The 22,006-nt window shown below is 46.5% G+C and overlaps 1 protein-coding gene across 3 annotated transcripts in view; it reads left to right on the top strand.

Moving 5' to 3' along the window:
• The first annotated feature begins 10,930 nt into the window (after positions 1–10,930).
• The window catches only part of SLC23A2 (solute carrier family 23 member 2), a 136,487-nt gene continuing 125,411 nt past the window's right edge, over positions 10,931–22,006 (top strand). For all 3 annotated transcript variants that reach the window (XM_028118656.2, XM_028118659.2, XM_028118660.2), the window contains exon 1: positions 10,931–11,026. The gene's annotated coding sequence lies outside the window, so the exon portion shown is untranslated. The remainder of the gene's footprint in view (positions 11,027–22,006) is intronic.

The following is a 22,006-nucleotide window of genomic DNA, read 5'->3' on the forward strand; positions in this document are numbered from 1 at the left end:
GATGTTCCACACATATATGGCAACTCTAGCTGGGAGGATTCCTACTGGCATCTCCCTTCTAGCTCCCTGAATTTTTTTTTTTTTAAGATTTTATTTATTTATTTGAGAGAGAGAATGAGAGATAGAGAGCACGAGAGGGAAGAGGGTCAGAGGGCGAAGCAGACTCCCCGCCGAGCAGGGAGCCCGACATGGGACTCGATCCCGGGACTCCAGGATCATGACCTGAGCCGAAGGCAGTTGCTCAACCAACTGAGCCACCCAGGCGCCCATCTATCTCCCTGAATTTTAACGAAACTCTTTTGGTATTTATCTGAGGCTGTTCTTAGAACCACATGAAAACTTAAGTGCAAACCTTTCACAAAAGACTTGTATAAAAATATTCATAGCATATAATATTCCCAAATGGGAACAATCCCAATGTCCATCCATGACAGGATGAGTCAATAAATGGTGGTCTTCATGCAATGGACCTTTATGCAGCAGGGAAAGAGAACGAATTCCTGTCACTTGTAACAACCTGAATGAATGTCAGACGTTATGTTGAGTAAAAGCTGCCGGACACAAAAGAGCACATGCTGCACGATTCTGCTTATACAAAGTTCAAAAATGGGCAAAACCAACTGATGGTGATACAATAGTGGTTTCATGGAAGAGGTGGGTAATGACCAGAAAAAGGTATAAAGGAACTTTCTCAGAGTCTGGAAATAGCCTATATATTTCCCACCTCTGCCTTGCAGATGACCTTGGGGAAACCATCTCCCAATATGCAAAGTCAAGATAATTCTGTCTGCCCCATCTGCCCCCTAGGTTGGTGTAAGCATTAAATGATATAATTACTGCAAACATGTTTTCTGCAAACGTTTTCTATAGCCTCTACAAATATAAAGTATTAGTATAAGAGGTCTCATCTAGTCTATATATTTATAGATAGCCTATATATTTCCAGACTCCTAGAAACTGTGTGTGTGTGTGTGTGTGTGTACATATATATGTATATTTTAGCTTACACTTACACAGGTGCATACATAGGTAGAAATTCATCAATCGGCACATTAAGTTGTGCGCCTTTTTGTAGGTATATTATGCCTTAGTTTTTTAAAAAAGGGTCTAACCCCCCTTAGACCAGGATCTTTGGTTTTCTCCAGGTCAGTTCCATGCATGAACCTATTTTTGCACCATAATTTTCTTCTCTATTCCCTCCAACTGGGCTGAGTACGAATTTTTAAGGGATGTGTTATTGCTGGAGGGTCCCCATCAACTACAAGATGATGTTCTTCTGTGTCCTCTTTTTTTTTTTTAAAGATTTTATTTATTTGACAGAGAGAGAGACACAGAGAGGGAATACAAGCAGGGGGAGTGGGAGAGGGAGAAGCAGGCTTCCCGCTGAGCAGGGAGCCTGACGCGGGGCTCGATCCCAGGACCTGGGATCATGACCTGAGCCGAAGGCAGATGCTTAACGACTGAGCCACCCAGGCGCCCCCTTCTGTGTCCTCTTCGCCCACTGCCCCTCCTGCTTGGCTGCAGTCTCCTGTGCTGGAGGAGCCCTCGGGTCCCATTACTGGGCCTTGGTTCCTTTCCCTCTATGTTCATTCCCTCCATGATCCTACTGAATCTGTTAGCTTTGAATATCACATAGCACCATTGGCTCTGATGTGCACAACTCCAGCCCTGTCCTCCTCCCTGAGGCCAGTAAGGGAATCTGGATGCAGCTATGCAACTGTTTCTTCTGGGGATGTCACAGATCGCAGTCTCCCCACCCCAACTCCTCCTCCATGCAGAACCCGTCGACAGAGTGGCCCCTCACCTACTGGCCGCCTAAGCTCCAAACCCAGGGGTCCCCTGATTCCTCTCTCCTTTGTGCTCCACATGCAGCCCATTAGCAAGCCCTGTCTCTTTTATCTCTAAAGTATTTTGAATCTGCTCCTTATCTCCATCTCTCCTGCTCTCACCCCAAGCCACCATCTTCCACCTCACCGGCTCTAACTCCTCCATGTTCGATTTGCTCTACATTTGCCACTCCCACCCATTCTCCACGGGGCAGTGGAGTGACCTGAAAACAAGAAATGAGGTCATGTCCCTCCCTTGCTGGAACCCTCTGAAGACTTCCCATCAGACTTAGAAGTCATGACCAACTCTTCAGTCTCATTCATTTCATTTGTCCTCCTACCGTCCACAGCCCAACCATACCAACCGTTTCTCAGTTTTTCAAATGTGACAGGTTCTTTCCTGCCCCAGGACCTTTGTACTCACTGTCCCCTCTTTCTGGAATCTTCTTTCTCCAGCTCTTTGCATAATTGGCTTCTTCAAGGTTCAGCAATAATGTCCCCTCTTTGGTGCTTCTTCATTACCTTACCTATGATGCACCCCCCCCCAAACCTGGATCATAGTCAGCCTTTTTGATGACTCCTTTTTAGCACTTATCACAAACATAATAATTTTTTTATTTGCTTATTTGCTGGTTGCCATCTCATGTCTTAGGAAAAGTCCACTGAGCCCTAGGAGCCCAGACAAACACTGGCTAGACAACGTTTTGTCCTCTAGCCTCCATACTTACCGCTATACAGGCTCACTTGGGGCAGGGTAAATTTCCTATCTATCATTTTGTCAATGGTGTCTAGCTCCATGCCTGCCAGGTAGCATGTGATCATCAGCATGTGATCAAGAGTGGCTGTCCGAACTTGTATCAGATGAGTGAGTGGGGCAGCCAACAGTCTGGGCACAAAGGATCTGAATTCCAAGTGAGGTTACATAACTGGAGACCTTATCAAAAACAAAGAGAATGAAATTTCATATAAATGAAGTGTAAACACAGTCTAGGGAAAGATTAAGTGTGTGATTATGGCTCAAAACCAATTATGGACTCAGTCCTGCGACTAGATGAGACTTCTTATACTAATACTTTATATTTGTAGAGGCTATAGAAAATGTTTGCAGTAATTATATCATTTAATGCTTACACCAACCTAGGGGGTAGATGGGGCAGACAGAATTATCTTGACTTTGCATATTGGGAGATGATTTCCCCAAGGTCATCCGCAAGGCAGAGATGGGGCAGGGACCCTGTGCCTTTTCCCCAAGGCTCAGTGAGTTGTTTGACTCCTTTGTTCTAAGACCAAAGGAATATTCTAAATTAAACCTTCACAACCTGTGGTATATATGCCTTTGTTTCCTAAGGTGCACATTTCTGAAGATAATAGCTTAGACCAATTCATGTCCTGGGGCTTGACTTTCTGCCCCAGGGCCCAATCTAGGTAGGGACTTCATCTCCACTTTCTTCTGGAGAAGGACCATGTTATTCACAACGGAACCGCCAATTTACTGAATATCAATTTTTTTCTAAGTCTAGTTGTTGCGTTTACTTAATAAAAATGCTTTGTAATATACATACAGAAAAATGCACATACCACAAGTGTGCAGCCTAATGAAACCTCACTAACTGAATATGCCTGCCTGCCTAGCACCCAGATCAAGGCATAGAACATGACCAGCTCTTCAGAAGACACTGTGGGTCTCTCCTTAGTCACTATCTCCCCACAAGGTGATAGCGTCCTGAATTCCAACAGCTTGGGTTAATTTTCTCTCTATTCTACTTTATATAATTGCTGATGGATTTTTTTTTAAAGATTTTATTTATTTATTTGACACAGAGAGAGGGAACACAAGCAGGGGGAGTGCCAGAGGGAGAAGCAGCTTCCCGCCGAGCGGGGAGCCCGACGTGGGGCTCGATCCCAGGACCCCGGGATCACGACCCGAACCGAAAGCAGACACTCAACGACTGAGCCACCCAGGTGCCCCTTGCTGATGGATTTTTGTCCTTTTCTCATTCCCTCCCCTCCGGAGACTAAGACTATGAGGTTCTAGGCTCAAATGACTCCTTTACTGAATAAAAGCATTTACCCAGGCATTTGAGGCCTTTTGTGTTTTGCCTCTAACTTTCGTTTCCCTCTTGGTTTCCAATTCTCCAGGAACCTGGAGTTAATCCTGAGTCTTCCCTTCCCTTCATACTGCATCTCCCATCAGTGCTCAGGCCTCGGTGGTTCAGTCCGAGAGCCGACATCCTTGCCTACTTACTGAGCATCTACCGTGTGGCCGGCATGCTGTGATAAGCCAGCATGCAGAGGTACATAAATCAAGATCTCTACCCTGGAGGACCTGACAATTACTGAGGCAGGGGAACAAGACACAAAAACAAAGTGTTTCAATATAATTTCATTCTAAATCCTGGGTAGTATGCAGGGGTACACTTATACCAGCCTAGGGGTTCAGGGGAGATTTCCAGGAGAGTTCAAGGGCAGGGGTGAGGTGCGGGGGGAACTTAAACAATGAGTAAGAATGATCCAGAGGAAAGGTTAAGATAACCCAGGCAGAAGGAACAGTGAAGCCCTTGAAGGGTTTTTTAGGAGGATGGACGGAATGGAAATGGACACACTCCCCCACTCCCAACACCAGTGTTTGAAGGAACGGGAGAATAGGAGTGTGAGAAAGAAGAGGGAAAAATATAGCCAGGGACATAGAAGAACCAGTAGGAAATGCAGCCACAAAGCCAAAGGCGGAGAGATTTTCGTGAGAGAACACTGCGCGGGCTCTGCCAAATGCCTCCAGAAAGTTCCAGTAAGGTACACACAGAAAAGATCCCCTAGATTGTGCAATTTGAAGGAAATGGGTGGTTTACCTGGGTAGGTTCAGAGGAAAACAGGGGCAGAAGCCAGATTGTCGGGGGGGGGGGTGGAGAAGAGAGGTTGATCTCAGGATGGAAACAGGGACAGAGGTGGCTCTTTACAGAAGCTGAGTTGAGAAGGGGAGAGAGGTGCAAGAGCTGGGGGGATGTGGGTTGTAGAAGGGGGTGGTGGGTGCTGAGATGCACAGAAGGAGGCTACCTGAGGGAGGGGGCTCTCCAGAGAGGCTGGGAGGAGGGGGTCGTCCCTCATAGGCAAGTGGGGCTGTGGGAAGCCCCTCCCAGGAATGGTCTCCCAGGAGGGAAGCAGGAAGCTGGGAGTAGGGGCAAATGGTTAGATAGGGAATTTGAGGTTATTTGCGGGGGGTGGGGGGGGGATCGGGGAGTGCAGGTAGGAGAGGTTACTTGTGAAGGAAAAATAAAGGGCAGAGGGCTGTTCGGATGGGAATGTCATGGTGCAGGCCTTCATGGCTGCCCCGGGCTTGGCTTCCATTGGATCAGGTGGGCCTGGGATTCAGAGACAGCATAGTGAGAGCGCTAGGGAGGGGGCCAGGAGGCCAGGAGGGGCTGCTGAGTGAGGGGAGGGGGCATGGAGGAGGCCCAAGGGACGGGGAAGGTTGCTTCCTTGAGCACCCTGTGGCCTCCAGTATGGGCTTGTGTCAGATAGATTCCCAGAACTGGTGTTCTGAGTTAAAGGTGGGTACATTTAAATAGATACTTTAACAGATACAGGGCATGCATTGAAACAGATAGATAACGCCAAATTACATTCCCCAAAGGCAGACCAACTTGGACTCCTTCCCACAGATTTTGGGAAAGCCTATTTCCCTGCGGCTTTTACCAGCCTTGGATGTTATTAATATTTTTCCAGCCTTGGATGTTATTAATCTTTGCCAGTCTGATAGGGGGGAAAGGATATATTGATGACTACGTTTCTGCCCCTTGCTGGAGAATAGCGGCCCCCAGCCCTCAGAGAAGGGCTGGGTGGGGGTCTCTAGTCGTCAACCACTGAGCACAAATCCCTCCCAGGCCTCAGGCCACCTCCACCTTGCCTGCTCTCAGCCTGAGCCCCTGTGCTGTCACAACCCCTCCTGCCGCGCCCTTAGCCTCTCATCCTGCCTTCCTCCTTGCAGATTGTTTTTGCTGCACTCCTAGCCACTCCTGGGACCCTGAGGACACTGTGTCCGCGATGATGGCTGTACTCATAGCTGGGTCTCTCCTGGTGGCCAGCCTGGTGGTCAAGGTGGCATTTTATAGTATAACCGTACAACGGAGTATTTTAGGAGGGGAATTCTGATACAAGCTACTGCGGGGACAACCCTTGAAAACAAAAGACATCGTATGATTCCACTTACGTGAGGCACCTAGAATAGGCAAATTTACAGAGACAGAAGTAGACTAGTCCTTACCAAGGGGCCACGGGGAGTTAGTGTTTCATGGGGACACAGTTTCAGTTTGGGGTCATGAAAACTTTCTGGAGGTGGATAGTGACGATGGTTACAAAACTGTGCGAATACACTTAATGCCCCTGAATTGTACACTTCAATAGTTAAAATGGTAAATGTTATGTTATAGAGCTATTTCACTGCAATTTAAAAAACAAACAAGGGGCGCTCGGGTGGTGCAGTCCGTTGAGCGTCGGGACTCTTGGTTTCGGCTCAGGAAGTGAGCTCAGGTCTTGAGATTGATCCCTGGCCTTGGCCTCCACACTCAGTGCAGAGTCCACTTGAGATTCTCTCTCCCTCTGCCCCTCCCCCCCATGCTCGTGGGCACGTGCGCTCTTTCTCTCTCTCTCACTCTCTCTAAGATGAATAAATAAATCTTAAAAAGAAAAAGAAACGAAGTGCTGACACATGCTACAACATGGATGAACCTTGAAAACATTGTGCTAGGTGAAAACAGCTGATTGCAGAGGACCACATATTAATGTGATTTCATTTATAGTCAATGTCCAGAATAGGCAAATCCATAGAAATAGAGTGCAGATTAGTGGTTGCCAGGGGCTGGAGGAAGGGGGAAACGGGGGGAACTGCTGATAATAGGTATAGGGTTTCTCTTTGGGGTGATGAAAAGTTCTGAAGTTATATAATGGTAATGGCCATACAGCTTTGCCAATATACTAAAACCCACTGAACTGTATACTTTAAATGGTGAATACTGTGGTATGAGAATTATATCACAATTTTAAAAAGAGCATGGGGCTGGGGGCAGTGTGAGGGCTACGTGGTATTTCAGACAGTAAAATATACTCCAGTTTATTCAGCCATTCCCCAGTTGATGCACATTTGGGTTGAGTTTCAGTTGTTTATTTTTCCTATTTGAAACAGTGCTGCAATGAACATCCTTGAGCATGTAAAAAAAAGAGAGAGAGGTTATTCAGGCAGATCTTGGGCTCTCCCAGGCTGCCTCATACCTGGGCATATCCCAATGTGAGTCTGACTTAGAAAGTGTCACTTCCTCTGACACCAAGACAGGGTGTATGGATGACGCTTTCACCCTCTGCTCCAAGCACTTTCTCAGAATTAGAAGAAAAGACTTTGAAATGACTGTCATTTTGCTTTCTTCTATCACTGAAGATCTATTATAAATTATATTGGCCCCATATTACCTTGAGGAGACAACCCAAAGTGAGGGGAGTTATGGTTTAGATCAGGGATTGGCAGACTATACCCCACGGCCTGTTTTTGTACCATCTAAGAATGGTTTTTACAGATGCGCATTTGTGACCGATTTGATGATAGGAGACACTACCTTTGAGTCAAATTAAGCAAATCTTATTCCCTATTGCCCCCCAATTCTGTTCTTCTCATTAATAGACTTGTACTACAAAAAGCTTATACCCATGGGGCGCCTGGGTGGCTCAGACGTTAAGCGTCTGCCTTCGGCTCAGGTCATGATCCCGGGGTCCTGGGATCGAGCCCCGCATCGGGCTCCCTGCCCCGCGGGAAGCCTGCTTCTCCCTCTCCCACTCCCTCTGCTTGTGTTCCCTCTCTCGCTGTGTCTCTCTCTGTCAAATAAATAAATAATAATAAACAAAAAAGCTTATACCCAATTGCTATTGTTGTATTTTGAATTTCATCAATAAAAAATTTGTGGAAATTCACTTTCTCTCATTTTATAACCACCCATATAATATCCTTGATTTTGCCTCTTGGCCCACAAAGCCTAAGACATTCACTATCAGGCCCTTTGTGGAAAGTTTGCCAATCTCAGTTCTATACTCCAGAGAGATATCGGAAATAAATAGTGTAAAGAAAAGCACTGTATAAAGATGGAATAGCCCCCAAGCTACAATTACCTCTCAAAAATAACACAGCCTGGAAATGACAGAAATTTCAATCAAATTATCCAGGTCACAAAACGTTCTGCTGATTTAGTTTAGAGAAGTTAAGTGGAAAGAAAAAAACCCTGTTTGTATCTTCTATACTAGGAAAGGAAAATGAATAGGAAATAGGAAAATGAAACGACTAGGAAATTATTCATGTATTTTTTGAATTGATGATAAAAATAATTATATAAAAATAAGGACATGGATACATATTGACTATGTGAAATATACTTATGTATTCCAGCCCCGAATAAGCACTTTATTTAAAAGATCTCATTTAATCCTCACAAGAACACTGCAAGGTTGAAGTCAAGGTCATCCCCTGATACCAACTCCCATCTGCTAGCTGCAAAAAGTGGTACTTTGTCCAGAAAAAAAGAAGCAGCTGGAGACTAGCTGGCAAAGGGCCCTGAATGCTGTGCTGGGAAATAGCCTATATTCTCTCTTTTTTTTTTTTTTTAACCGGACCCGGAGGCCCCCAAGAATTCCCAGAAGCAGGGGAAGTGGTCAATTCTGTATTTTGGGATGATAACAAGGATGGCTTTGGGAGATAACTCTTGAGGCCAAGAGGCCAGAGAGAAACTTTTTCAACAGTCCAGGGAAGAGCCAGTGAGGGTCTGGGATGGTACATGCAGAGAAGAGAATTCCAGATACACTTCCTTGTTCCAATTGGCCATACATAGGTTGACAGAATGGACATGAGGGCTGAGAACAGGCAGTCAAAGTCAACTTCAAAGTTTCTGGTGGCAAAATGGGAGGACCCAGATAAGAAACAAGTTTGTAGTAGGAGAAGAAGGAGTAGGGAGATGCCATATTTAAAATTCCTGGGTAGTATCTAGGGAGGTTATCTAGGGCAATCGGAAATGTGTGTCCAGAAGTTCAGAAAGACATCTGGTTGAGAGAGAGAGAGAGAGAGAGAGGCTGGGAACCATGAGGAAATGGTTGCCTTTCAGAGGGGATTCGAGAAGAAAAGAGCAAAGGAAAAGATGGGAGAGAAAGGAAATGTTAGTAAAAACTAATCTTTTTAGGGGTGAGCATGGGGCAACTCTTACATCACTGAGAAGGAAGTGGGGGGTGTAGGACATGTAAGACCCAGTGGTATGATCTCAAAAAAAGAGTTTCAAGAAGGAGGGAGAAGTGAATGGAAGGTTACAGAGCTGTCTCCATAGAAAATAAGGGTTCCAAACAGGCAATTCGATTTGGCTATTAGAAGGTCACTGGTGACGTCTGAGAAAGCAGGGAGTGACAGCATCAGCCTGAGGAGTGATGGGAAGGAGGGGGAAGGAAGAGAGGCTGGGATAGTGGAAGCTTTTTTAGGATAGAGAAAATCTGTGAGGGAGAAAGAGACCCTGAAGATGCATTGAAGACTCCCTCCTTTTTCTATCCCAGATCTCGCATCCCTGGCTAAGCAGGACCCATAGTACTCCCCACCCCCCAAAATAAAGGTTGGCTAGAAAACACTCTCACTGCTGAGGATGTTACATGGAGAGGGGACGGGAATTTTTCTCTAGGTGTTGGTCACAGGCTTTTCATCTCTTACTTCCTCCCTCTTCAATGAGGATCAGAACACCTGACCTTCCAATGTAGAAAAAATGTTTTTTAAATTCAAGTATAGTTGACATACAATAAAATGTGTACTGAATTTTACAAGCCAACTCTTGTATTTTAAACATACAAGTTATTAGACAGGTAAACATGATGACACATTACTCTTACAGACTACACTTTGATTTTGATGAAATTCCCAGTCGCTAGTCATACTCCCCCCCCACTGATACCTATAACATGGGGTTCCCCAAATTGTGTAAAACAGGCAGAAAAGTCCGATGATGAAATCTGCTCCTCCCCATGTCAGGTCAAACACAGTCCACAATTCTTCAGCTCTCTCGAGAGTTGCTTGGGGGAACTAGTCAGTTATTATTCCATGGAAACAGCAACCACCACAGTGGTTTCAAGATGGAAGGTGCTAGGAAAGTGCTTATTATTAGTGTTTTTTCGTTTCTGGCCGTGTATTCAGATCGTCTTCAGTAGTGGCTCGCGAAGTGTGAACATGAGACGGCAGCTGCAGCATCACCTGGGAAGCTGTCAGAAATGCAAGTTCCTCTCAGTCCAGACCTCCGGCCTCAGCAGCCCGGGCGGAGGGGTGGGGGGTGGGGTGGGGCCCAACCACGTGCGTCTCACCCAAGCGCTCAAGGAGGGGCTGCGATGCGCTAAATTTTACCTGCAGCCCCTTCCGCTCAGCGGCCCTGACCCAGCGGCATCACCCCGGGGGCTTTTTAGAAATGTAGTATCTCGGGCTGCACCCCAGACCCGCTGAATCACAACCCGCAGTTAAACACGATCCCCAGGGCAGTGGAGTCTGAGAAACCTCCGGCTGTATTACCGTGTCTACATGATGTAATGAGGACCTCTCCTCCAGTAAGTTAAAAAACCTGTCGGCCTAACCCGAGAAACGGCGAAATTGCCTTAAAACCTCCAGCCCCCTGAGCCCAATGCATCGCGCCAACTGCACGATTATCTTCCCGCAGCGATGACAGGGCTCAGTGTCAGGCAGGGTAAAGGGGGGAGCCAGGAGGGGGAGACTCCGGGCGGGCGCTCTGCATTCCAGGTGGGCCCCAGGAGCAGGTGTGGCGGGAAGGCGCGAGGAGGGGGGCGATTTACACGCAGGGGAGGGAGCTCAAAGGGACTTGGGGTCGGGGTGCGCGCGGGGAACGCCGCGGGGAGCGACTGCGGTGGGGGCCGGCTGCCCAGCCCGGGACCCCGCGTAAGTTGGGGGGAGCAGCCCCACCCCCGGGGGGAGGCCGGCGGGCGGGGGGTCGGGGGCGGAGAGGGAGGTGGGTCCCGGGCCGGCGCGGGGGCGGGCGGCTCCGCGGCTCCCCGCCCCCGGCCCGCCCCTCCGCGGCGCCATTTTGCAGGCGGCTGTCGCGGGGACCGGAGGCGGAGGCGGCGGCGGCGGCGGCGGCGGCTGGCACTGCGGCGCCGAGGCGCGGCGGCAGGACGGGAGCCCAGCGAGCTGCAGCCAGGTGAGAGCCGGGCCGCCGCGTCCCCCGCCCGGCCCGCGAGCCGCACCTGCCGGGCCGGGCCGCGAGGTGCCCGCCGCGCCCACGAGGCCGGCCTGGCACGGCACCCGCGCGCTGTCACCGGCCCCGCGGCGCGGCCTGCGCCCCCCCAGCCCCGGCCGGTCCCCCGGGTCCCCGCACCCGCGGGCCTGAGTGGCCGCGGGGCCCGTGGATGCCCGGCGAACCCCCAGCCTCCGCCGCCCCGCCGGGCCCGGGTCGGGCCCCTGGGCGCTCACCCTGCCCGCCCCGGGAGCCGCAGCGCGCTCGGGCCCTCAGGCCGCGCCGCGGGGAGGCAAGTGGGTCCCCCGGGAACCGGCTGGCCGCGGCCGCCGCCTCCTCCCGGGCTCTCGGCCCGCGCGTCCTGGGGTCGCTCTCCCCTCGTCCCTCCGCGGGAGGTGCGCGCGGACATCCCGGCGCCCCAGGAATTCAAGGCCATCAAGAGGGCGGCGGGGGGGTGCCTTGTACATTTTTTGCTTTCTTCTCTCCTACAAAGGCTGCGCCAAGTAATTTTAGAAGCCGCTGCTCGGACCCCAGGGCCTTTCTCTTCGGCCTGTTCCCCCGGGGGTCGCCAATTCCCCTTCTTGCTACCTTGCTGGAAGGAGAAATTGACATTTTCGAGTGTGACTACTTTAAGGGCTCAGAATTTTCTCCGTCCTTTGACTCTCGATATACCCTTGAGTGGGTAGCTGACAGGAACTCGGCCTACAGGCTGGGGGTTTTAAGCATGACTGATGAGAAATTCTTGATTGTCAGAGCAAAGGGTAAACGAGGGCAACTGCAGGTGGAAGAAAGTCACCCATAATTGATTTCTGGGTCTGCGGCGTCAGCGGGGGCTGTTACTTTTATTCTTGCAATGCTGGAAGATGGGAGGGGGGCGATGCTGCCCCTGCTGACGTTTGGGTGTGCTGAGAAGGCCGGTGATGTGCGAGGACATGGGACCGGGAGTCCCGAGGCAGTCTGGTTTGAGCTGTCATTAATTAGCCATGTGACTTCTCGCGGCCAGTTTCTTCCTCTCTAAAGCCAGAGACAAGAATCAGGGATAGCTGAAGGTTTTTTATTTTTATGTTTTTGCATTTGAATGCTGTTGGGCTGGGGCCTCACCGTTTCCAGTTGTCTACACCTGCCTTTTTACCCTCGCACATGACTTTCCCTGGATAGCCCCGAAGGTGCTGGAATCTGGTGAGATTTATAAAGGGCCTTTCAGCTCAGAGATTCGGAATTCTGTCCTGGGTTATGGTGGACTCTATCAGGATCACTTGTGAACCTGTCACTAGTGGTCTCTTTTATGCAGAATTTAATAGCGTTTGGGCACCAGCCTTTTAAATGGCCAGCGGTGGGTGTGCAGTGTAAACCCTTATGGCACACCTGTTAGTTGAAAGAGGTGAGCAGGTGTGTCCGGCCAAGCTACCTGTTTCACCTGACAGCCTGAGCGGGAGCTGCTTTCTAGACCATTTCCTTTGTCAAAATGGCGACCGATTCTTTCTTTGAATTCCAGGGCATTTCTCTTGGGTTTTTTTTGCTCTGAGTGGGGAGTGATTTTTTTTTTTTTAAAGGAAAGAGGTATTTCAGGAACTTTACATGTTGACTTTTTTTCTTTTTTCACATGGTTGCATGGCAGTTGTATTTTCTGACTGTGGCAACGTTAATGAAGCTGAGTTTTAATGTCTGTTAGGATGTTTCAAAAATGCTTATGAAAGTACTTGGCTAGAATATTGTAGAGGGTTTTGCTAGGTTTCATGCCAGCTACATTGTCTGTCTCGTTTGTGTAGCAAAGGCTAGAGGTCTTAGTAGTGCAGGAGTTAGGTGTCACAGGAACGAGCTCACATAGCCTTCCGGTAGTCCATCTGCTAATCTGGTGCCAGGTGCTGTTGAACAAATCATTGATGAGTAACATTCAGTCTTTTGCCCTCAAGGAGCCTAAGGTCTGGGATTTTTAGAAGTCTTGAATTGGCTATTGCCATCCGGTTCAGTGTCTCTAAAGACAAAGCTGGGATCCTTTTGGGGACTCCTTTCTGGCATCACTGGTATCTTGAGGAATTTTCCCATTTTGCTTAAGGGAATTAAAAGTCAGCAGTCATAATTTGCAATTACATAGTGCTTTGTACTTGTAAATGAAAGCTTTTTAAAAAACTTATTTTTACTTAATCTTCTTAGGCTTCTTTTTTAATTTAAACATTTTACAGTCCTTCCCTGACCTGTTTCCAGGCCTTGCCTATAAAACTCCCAGCACACTGGTTAGTTCCCAATGCCAGCTAACCTCATTAATTCATCTTTACTCCCAGCTGTTCTTCCAGTTACTCTCTCCTCAGAGGGCCGCCTGTCTGGGCTTTTATTCTTTTGCTAGGGAACATTCCTGCTCCAGGTTAAGCTGTGCGTTGCTGAGCTGTGTATTACTGATACCATAAGGCATACTGTGTGTGCCTTATGGCACTGTCTTCCTTTTCTCCCCAGCTTTGCTATTTCTAGCCTGTTATTTTGTCGTAGGTTCTAGATCGTTGACACTTGAATAATTGAGGTTTGCTTGCAGCTTATACTTTTCTTAGGATACTCACATATTTAGTACATTTATTGAGAACCTGCTGTGTGCCAGGCAGTGTTTTTGGTGCTCTGGTTGCTGCATGGAGATTCTCTGCCCACATGGAGCTCACACTCGGATGAGGAGGCAAAGAGATTTCATGCCCTGAAGAATCTGGCAGGATTGAAGGTATTAAGTGTTGGCGTGGGAGCTGAAATTTTAGGAAGGATAGACAGGGAAGGCCTGAGTCACCTTTGAGTGAAGATGTGAAGGAAGTGAGTCATGGGGATATCTGAGGACAGAATGTTCCCAGTGGAGGCAGCAGCAGATGCAAAGGCCCTGAGGCAGGAGGAGAGCATTTGGTTTTGGGGTCAGAGAGACAGTGGGAGTTGAATCATGTAAGACCATGTGACAGTAAGGTCTGTGGATTTTACTTTGAGGAGAATGGGAGCTGATGGAGGGTTTTGAGTAGAGGGGACAGGGACTGACCTAGCTTTTAACAGGGACATGCTGGTTATTGCTGTTTGAGAATCAACTAGAAGCAGGGAGGGCAGGGCAGCAGGGGGACCTCTGGGTGAGGGCTGAGGGTGGTGGTCAGACCAGGGTGATGGAGGGTAGTCGTGGAGGTGGTGAGAAGTGATGGGATTCTGAGGTGGGGCTGAGGAGATCACTGATAGACCAGATATTCGAGGTGGGGGTGGTATGTACAAAAGAGAGTTGAGGGCAATGTCCAAGTTTCTGGCCTGAGCACTTAGAATGTAAGGAACCCAAGATATCTGAGATGGCTGAGGAGCAGGTTTAGGGCATGTTGTCATGCCAACCTGACAAACCCAAATGTAGTCATAAAGGGAGGGAGTGGGTGTTTGGGGGAGCTCCTCCTCCACGGAAATGTAAATCTTTTTGAGAACTTCTCGTTGTCCGTCGTCTTCATTCTCTCCTCTGACCTCAGCAAGTCCCTGACCTCAGATGTAGGTGGCTTCTAGGGCCCTCTGAAAATGTACTCCACGAAGGAGAGTTCCATCTTACTCATTTATTCAAAAGCCATTTCTTGCTCTACTTCAGTGGGGTTGCATGTTATGCAGGCCTAGAATCTAAAGATAGCACAAAAAGCAAAGAGCTGGATTCATCAAAAATGACCTTTGAAAATTCCTATATCCCAGGAAGTGTGGTAGGCATGATCTGCATATATGCTGTATACAGAAATATCTAAGTATTCAAGTGTAATGAACACAGTAGTGAACAATGGATAATTTCATAGAAGGTCATACTCTGGACTTAAGTCAAGTATCCTCACTGCCATGCACTGCTCAGTAGCTTTAGATTGCGGCTCCAAGCCTTTCTGTTGGCCATCGTTTTGACTCCAGTTCTTCCTTATTCACTGTTTCTCTGCAGCCTCAATGAGTCCTTCAGTGAGGGGGTCAGAGTTGCCTTGGGCCATTGCTTGCCTGGCCGCCCCAAACCATGGCTTTCTCTGGTCAGTGGTCAGGAAAGCCTTCTTCATTCGCAGTAATAAAATGCACTTCTCCTGTAGGAGCCTCTCCAGGCAGTAGAGGGGACCCAAGAAAGACTGGACAGTGGGCCCCATGAGTTAGGGGGCCCACTAACACTGCATGTCAGCTCTGTGTTGAACACTTGCGGTGCATATTGTTAGTCCCAGCAACTGGCAGGCAGAGGCGTTCTGGGCTGCATTTTATCGATGAAGAAATTGGAGTTTGGTTAACTTACCTGAGTTCACTCTTGGGTCTTGATTTCTACTCTTAACTTCCCGTAATCTGGGGCCCTCAGTGATAGACTGCCCTTCCCAAGTCTTGTCTGAAGCTCTGGGTTTGTACGTTCCTGTTGGCATAGAAGAGGGTAGAGAAGCTAGTGTTGGGTGCCAGGTGCTCTGCCTAGCACCTCCTGTGTTCACTAATGTCCTTTGATTACGGCAGCCCTGGGAAATGGGTATTACTCTGGTTCCCACTTTACATCTGAGGGGGCTGAGGTCTGGATCCTTCTTGCTCCCCCCCTTCTCTTATCTGGCCTGTTTTTCATTCCTGGCTATGGTGTTTCTTCTGTGTACCCCAGCTTGGTCCTTTGCTCCTCCCCCCCCTTTTTTAAAGATTTTAAGTAACCTCTACATCCAACGCCCAACATAGGGCTCGAACCCACAACCCTGACCGAGATCAAGAGTGGCACGCTCCACCGACTGAGCCAGCCAGGAGCTGTGGGTTCTTTGTTCCTTCTGTTAGTTCCCCCTGGCATTTCCTGTAGGAATCATCCACAAAGACACCGCCCCCAACACATAGACCTTTCTTTTGCCTGGTCTCCCTTTGAGGTGATATTCCTTTGCCACCAGCTTCATTAAATTAAACTTGAATTAGGGTTTTCATTCTGGACCATCCCTTCATCAAGGAGGCCGTGGCGTTAGGACTCTGTGGGTGGTCTTCTCCACCCCTCTTCTGGTGGAAAGCACTGCTGGACTGCTCTTCCTCATACAGGCAGATTGGTTTGGCTCTCTTGTCCCCTCGGCAGTGCTGGCTGAAATCCTTTGCTGTCTCCAAAGGCAAATTCCCTACTTGGGGGTACAATCTCTTACTTGTTTGACGTGGTAGAACTCAAACTGGAGAGTTTCTCATTCAGAGGGTCTGGGTGGGACCCGATAATTTGCATTTCGGATGCTGCCCCCGACCTGTTCTGGTAAATCAGGTTTTACTGAAGCACAGCCTGTGCATTCGAAACACCATATGACCTGCAGGCCTGAGGTATTTGCTTTCTGGCCCTTTTTAGTAAGAGTTTGATAACCTCTGCTTCTCAGTGGTATGGATGACATCAGTGCCGAACACTTTCTGTTGAATTCATATTTTATCATCGAGAACTCTTAATGTATAAAGACACTGATTCACAAATTATTCCACAGAAGTACGGTATGGGGAATATATGCGTATTTTGAAATGTTAGGGAATATAACAAGCATGGCACTTCTTTTAAGTCTTCTGTTTTATCTAAAAATAATGTGAATTTTTTATTCTATTCCAGAAACATCAGTGCTTGGTTTAATATGAAACATTTTTCCTCCTTAATCTTTGAGTAAAGTTGATGCTACTGGATGTGTTATTTTAATCCTACTTTCACTCTGTTTGAGAAATAAGCCATTAAGATTTGCATTTTTTTGTCATAAGTTGCAAATATTTGTCTATGCTTTGAATTCAGATCTGTCAATCTTTTTCTTTCTCGTGCCTTCTCTACCCCAAGATTTTATTAATATTCCTTTATATGTTTTTTTTTTTTTTTAAGATTTTATTTATTTGATAGAGACACAGCAAGAGAGGGAACACAAGCAGGGGGAGTGGGAGAGGGAGAAGCAGGCCTCCCGCGGAGCAGGGAGCCCGATGCGGGGCTTGATCCCAGGACCCTGGGATCATGACCTGAGCCGAAGGCAGACGCTTAATGACTGAGCCACCCAGGCGACCCTGTTTCTTCGTTCTTTTTAAAAATATTTGGCTGTTATCTAATACTTGGAGTGTGGCATGGAGTAAGGATGATTTTTTCCTCTACATTTTTTCTAGAACCATTTATTCATTTTCATCCTTGTCTTATTAAAATAAAATGACACCTTAATCATATGCTGAATCCTTAGATCCGTTGTGGGACTTGCTGTTTTATTCCATTTATCTGTCTATTCCTTTGCCATCACCTTGGTATTTTCATCATTATAATCACTCTATAGTAGGCTTTATTGTCTGGTAGTGCCTAGGCTCTGTTCTTTTTTTTTTATCCTGTATTTTTCATTTTAGGGTTTCAAAATAATGGGAAATTTTATTAAATGTATATAAATTTGGGAAGACTCATCATCTTTCTAGTGAATTATTCTGTTTGTGAACATAAATCTTTGGGTTTATGCAGATCTTTTATAGCTTTCTTTTTTCTAGATTTTTTCCTTAATAAATGTCTGCAGATTACTTGTTTATTGCTCTTTATTTAAAAATATTTATTTAGAATGAGGTGATTTCCCCTTGCCCCTCCCTTCCTCCCACTGGTAAAGAGCAAGAATAGAGAAAGTACCTGATTGCAGTCTATATATCTTAGAACCAACCACCTGTATTACTCAGGGTAGTTATGTTAGCCAAAATCCATGTCCTAACAAAATAAAAAGTTATTTTTTTTAAAGATTTATTTATTTTAGAGAACGTACAAGGTAGAGGGAGAGAGGGAATCTCAAGCAGATTCCCCGCTGAGCAGGGAGCCCTGCATGGGATTCGATCCCAGGACCCCAAGATTATGACCTGAGCAGAAGTCAGATGCTTAACCGAGCCATCCAGGAGCCCCCATTTGGGGTTTTTTTCTTATACATTTCTTTTTTCCTTTTTCTTTTCTCTCTTTTTTTTTTTTTTAAATTAGGCTCTGTGCCCAGTGAGGGGCTTGAACTCACTACCCCGAGATCAAGAGTTGCATGCTGTCCTGACTGAGCCAGTCAGGTGCCCCATACGTTTCTTTTTCTTAATAAATTAGTATTTATAGAACAGGTTTTAATGTGACAGTCCTTTTAGTCAGTTTTTACTGGAATGCATTATTGTATATAATCTTTAATGATATTGAAGACGTGTCCTCTTTTCAAGGTCTTTTTCACTAAATTGCAGTATTATATATACATAATGTTTTTGAATGAACAAAGTTTGTCACCTTGACATTGACCCTGGAATTTTGTGTGCCACAAAAATCCTTGGTAGAATCTGTCCCTGTTATTGTGGTAATTCTCCACAAAGAAGTTCAGTTTCCCTGCTGATTTGAGGATGACCTCAAATTTCTTGCCAGGGGGAATTATAGGAGTTCTGTCTTATCTTCAGGTTCATCCCCAGGGCCTCTTTTCTAACCATGCTGTCGTATTGTGCAGCTCCTGGCATCTTTTGTGTTGGGGATTCTGACCCGCAGTCTTTGAAAATGTGCTCTCCCTCAGAGAAGTTTTTGTGGCTTCTTGTTTCCCTTCCTTTCTCTTTCATCCCTGTGAAGATAAACTGAATACTCTAGCAATCTCGATTTGCCTCTTCTGTTGAAGTTCTGCTTTTTGCACCTGCTTCCTGACACCCGGTGTGAGTTCAGGCCCTGCACGTCCAGGCTGCCCATCCTGCAGCCTGCGTCCCCACCCCTCCCCCCAGCTTCAAATGATGGGTTGGCACCCTCACCTCTCGAACTCCCTGTGGGATCAGCTGTGGGCTCATTGACCAGGGGCCCCAGATGCTGCTCTGCACCCCCTCGGAAGCCCTGGCGGGAGTGGATGGGCTAGGGAATCATATTATTACTTGGGCGGTAAAAGCAGACGGGGTCCAGCTCACTTTTCCTAGCATTTAGTTCAGTGCTTAGGGCAGTGCTCCAGACTGGCTTCAACTTTTTTTTTCTCTCCAATTTCTGTTTCAACTCTTAAACTCTCATCCTTATTTTTTTGTTTTGTTTTGAATAGGTGTCAGGTGTCAGTCAACTCCTGAAATGCATTTTCCAGTCTTTGTTTTGACTGACTCACTTTCATTGATAAGTATATATGCATCGTGTTTGTGTGCATCTCAAACAAGTTTCACAAAAACCGTACATAACTTTGTATGCTGTGTATTCTGAAATCTTACACTCCTATTTCATGAAAAAATGAGTTGTGATGCCCCGAATTGAGTTTGTGATCTGGTCATGAAATCCATACACGACTCCGCCTGTGAGTTGGAAAGGTTATTTATCCATACTATCCTATGGTAAAGGAACTGCATGAGGTTCTGAGGGAATGGTGGGGAAGGAACTCTCGACACAGAATAACCTGCAAAAAAAACAAACAACAACAATAAAAAACTTTACTGAGTTGTTATTCCATAAAACTCACCTTTTTTAAAGGGTATGCTTCAGTTTTAGTATGTACACTGAGTTGTAGCCACTGCCACTTTTCATTTCCAAACCATTTTTTTTTAAAGATTTTTTTTTATTTGAGAGAGAGAATGAGAGAGAGCACACGAGAGGGGGGAAGGTCAGAGGGAGAAGCAGACTCCCCGCCGAGCAGGGAGCCCGATGCGGGACTCGATCCCGGGACTCCAGGATCATGACCTGAGCCGAAGGCAGTCGCCCAACCAACTGAGCCACCCAGGCGCCCCCAAACCATTTTTATCACCCCAAAAAGAAAACCCCATTACCTATTAGTGGTCAGTCCCCATTCTTCCCTCCCCTCAGCTTCTGGCAACCACGACCCTACACTGTTTCTGTGGATTTGCTTTATCCATATCCATTTCATATAAATGGAATCATACCATATGTGTTCTTTTGTGATGGGCTTTTAGCATGTTTTTATGATTTATCCATGTTGTGGCATGTGTCAGTGCTGTATTATTAGTCCGTTGGACATTTGGGGTGTTTCTACGTTGTAGCTGCTATGAATAATGCTTCTCTGCATGTTCCTGTACACGTGTTTGTGTGATCATGTTTCTGTTCTTTTGGATAAATATCAAAGTGTGGGATTGCTGGGTTATATGATAATTCTATGTTTAACATTTTCAGGAACTGCCAAACTTTTTCAAAGTAGGTGGGTCGGCAATTTGACAGTAGCAATTTCTCCACATCCTCACCAGCACTTGTTATTGCCTATTTGGTGATAGCCATTCTAGTGGGTATGAAGTGTTATCTCATTGCGGATTTCATTTGCATTTCCCTAATGACTAAGGGGGGGGGGTCTCTTTTCATGTGCTTATTGGCCATTTATATAATGTCTTTGGGGAAATGTCTATTCAAATCCTTTGCCCATTTTTAAATTGGGTCGTTGTCTTTTTATTGTTAATGTTTTATGTACCAGTCTCTTACCTGATATAAAGTTTATAAATTTTCCCCATTTTATAGGTTACCTTTTACTTTCTGATGTCCTTTTGAAACAAAAGTTTTTGGTTTTTTTTTTAAAGATTTATTTTAGAAAATGCAAGCGGGGTGAGGGGCAGAGGGAGAGGGTAAGAATCTCAAGTGACTTCCGGCTGAGCATGGAGCCTGACATGGGATTCAGATCTCACAACCCTGAGATTATGACCTGAGCCAAAATCAAGAGTCGGGTGCTTAACTGACCGAGCCCACCCAGGCACCCGAAACACAAGTTTTTAATTCTGGTCAAGTCTCATTTACTTATTTTGTTGTTGTTGCTTGTGGTTTTGATGTCATATCTAAGAAACCGTTGCCTAACCCAAAGTCGCGAAGATTTACCTTTTCCTATATGTTGCCCCTATGTTTTCTAAGAGTTTTATAGTATTTTTTATTTTTTTAAGTAGTCTATACCTGACGTGGGGCTCGAACTCATGAATCCGAGATCAAGAGTTACATGCCCATCCAGCTGAGCCAGCCAGGCACTCCTAAGAGTTTTGTAGTTTTAGGTCTTTGATTTTTTTTTTTTTTTAAGTATTTATTTATTTGTCAGAGAGGGAGGGAGCCAGAGAGCAAGCACAAGCGGTGGGGGGGGGGGGGGGAGGCGGTGGCAGGCAGAGGGAGAAGCAGGCTTCCCGCTGAGCAGGGAGCCCGATGTGGGACTCGATCCCAGGACCCTGGGATCATGACCTGAGCTGAAGGCAGACGCTTAACCATCTGAGCCACCCAGGTATTCCTTGATTGGTTTTGAGTTAATTTTTGTATATGGTGTGAGGTAGGTGTCCAACTTCATTCCTTAATGTGTGATTTCCAGTTCTCTCAGCACCATTTGTTGAAGACTATTCTTTCCTCATTGAATTGTCCTGGCACCCTTGTTGAAAATCACCTGACCATAAATGTTACGGTTTATTTCTGGATTCTCTGTTCTGTCCCATAGATCTAGTTGTCCATCCTTATGCCCGGATATCTTAACTACTATAGCTTTGTATTAAGTTTTGAAATTGGAAAGCACGAGTCCTCCAGTTTTGTTCTTTTCTTTTTTTTTTTTTAAAGATTTTATTTATTTATTTGAGAGAGAGAGAATGAGAGATAGAGAGCACGAGAGGGAAGAGGGTCAGAGGGAGAAGCAGACTCCCCGCTGAGCAGGGAGCCCGATGTGGGACTCGATCCCGGGACTCCAGGATCATGACCTGAGCCGAAGGCAGTCGCTTAACCAACTGAGCCACCCAGGCACCCCTCCAGTTTTGTTCTTTTCCAAGATTGTTTTGGCTATTCTGGTCCTTTGCATTTTTATTTGAATTTTAGGATCATTTTGTCAACTTTTGCCAGAAAGGCAGATGGGATTTTGATAGTGATTGCATTGAATCTGTAGATCAGTCTCGATAGTATTGCCAAGAACTACATATTTTTAACGGAAAAATTTCATGAGATAATATCTATTTGCACTAGGAGCAATGCATTTTATATTCTAGCTTATCCTAGTCCGTTGCATTCTTTTATTTTTTAGTTAAAATAATTGCTGGCCCCAGCTCCGGGAATTGATTTCTCTATTCATGTTCATGGGGTGTTAATTTATT

The sequence above is a fragment of the Eumetopias jubatus genome, unplaced genomic scaffold (assembly GCF_037043125.1).
Source record: "Eumetopias jubatus isolate StellerSeaLion01/CBP00866 unplaced genomic scaffold, mEumJub1_p1.0 scaffold_9, whole genome shotgun sequence".
Lineage (NCBI taxonomy): Eukaryota > Metazoa > Chordata > Mammalia > Carnivora > Otariidae > Eumetopias > Eumetopias jubatus.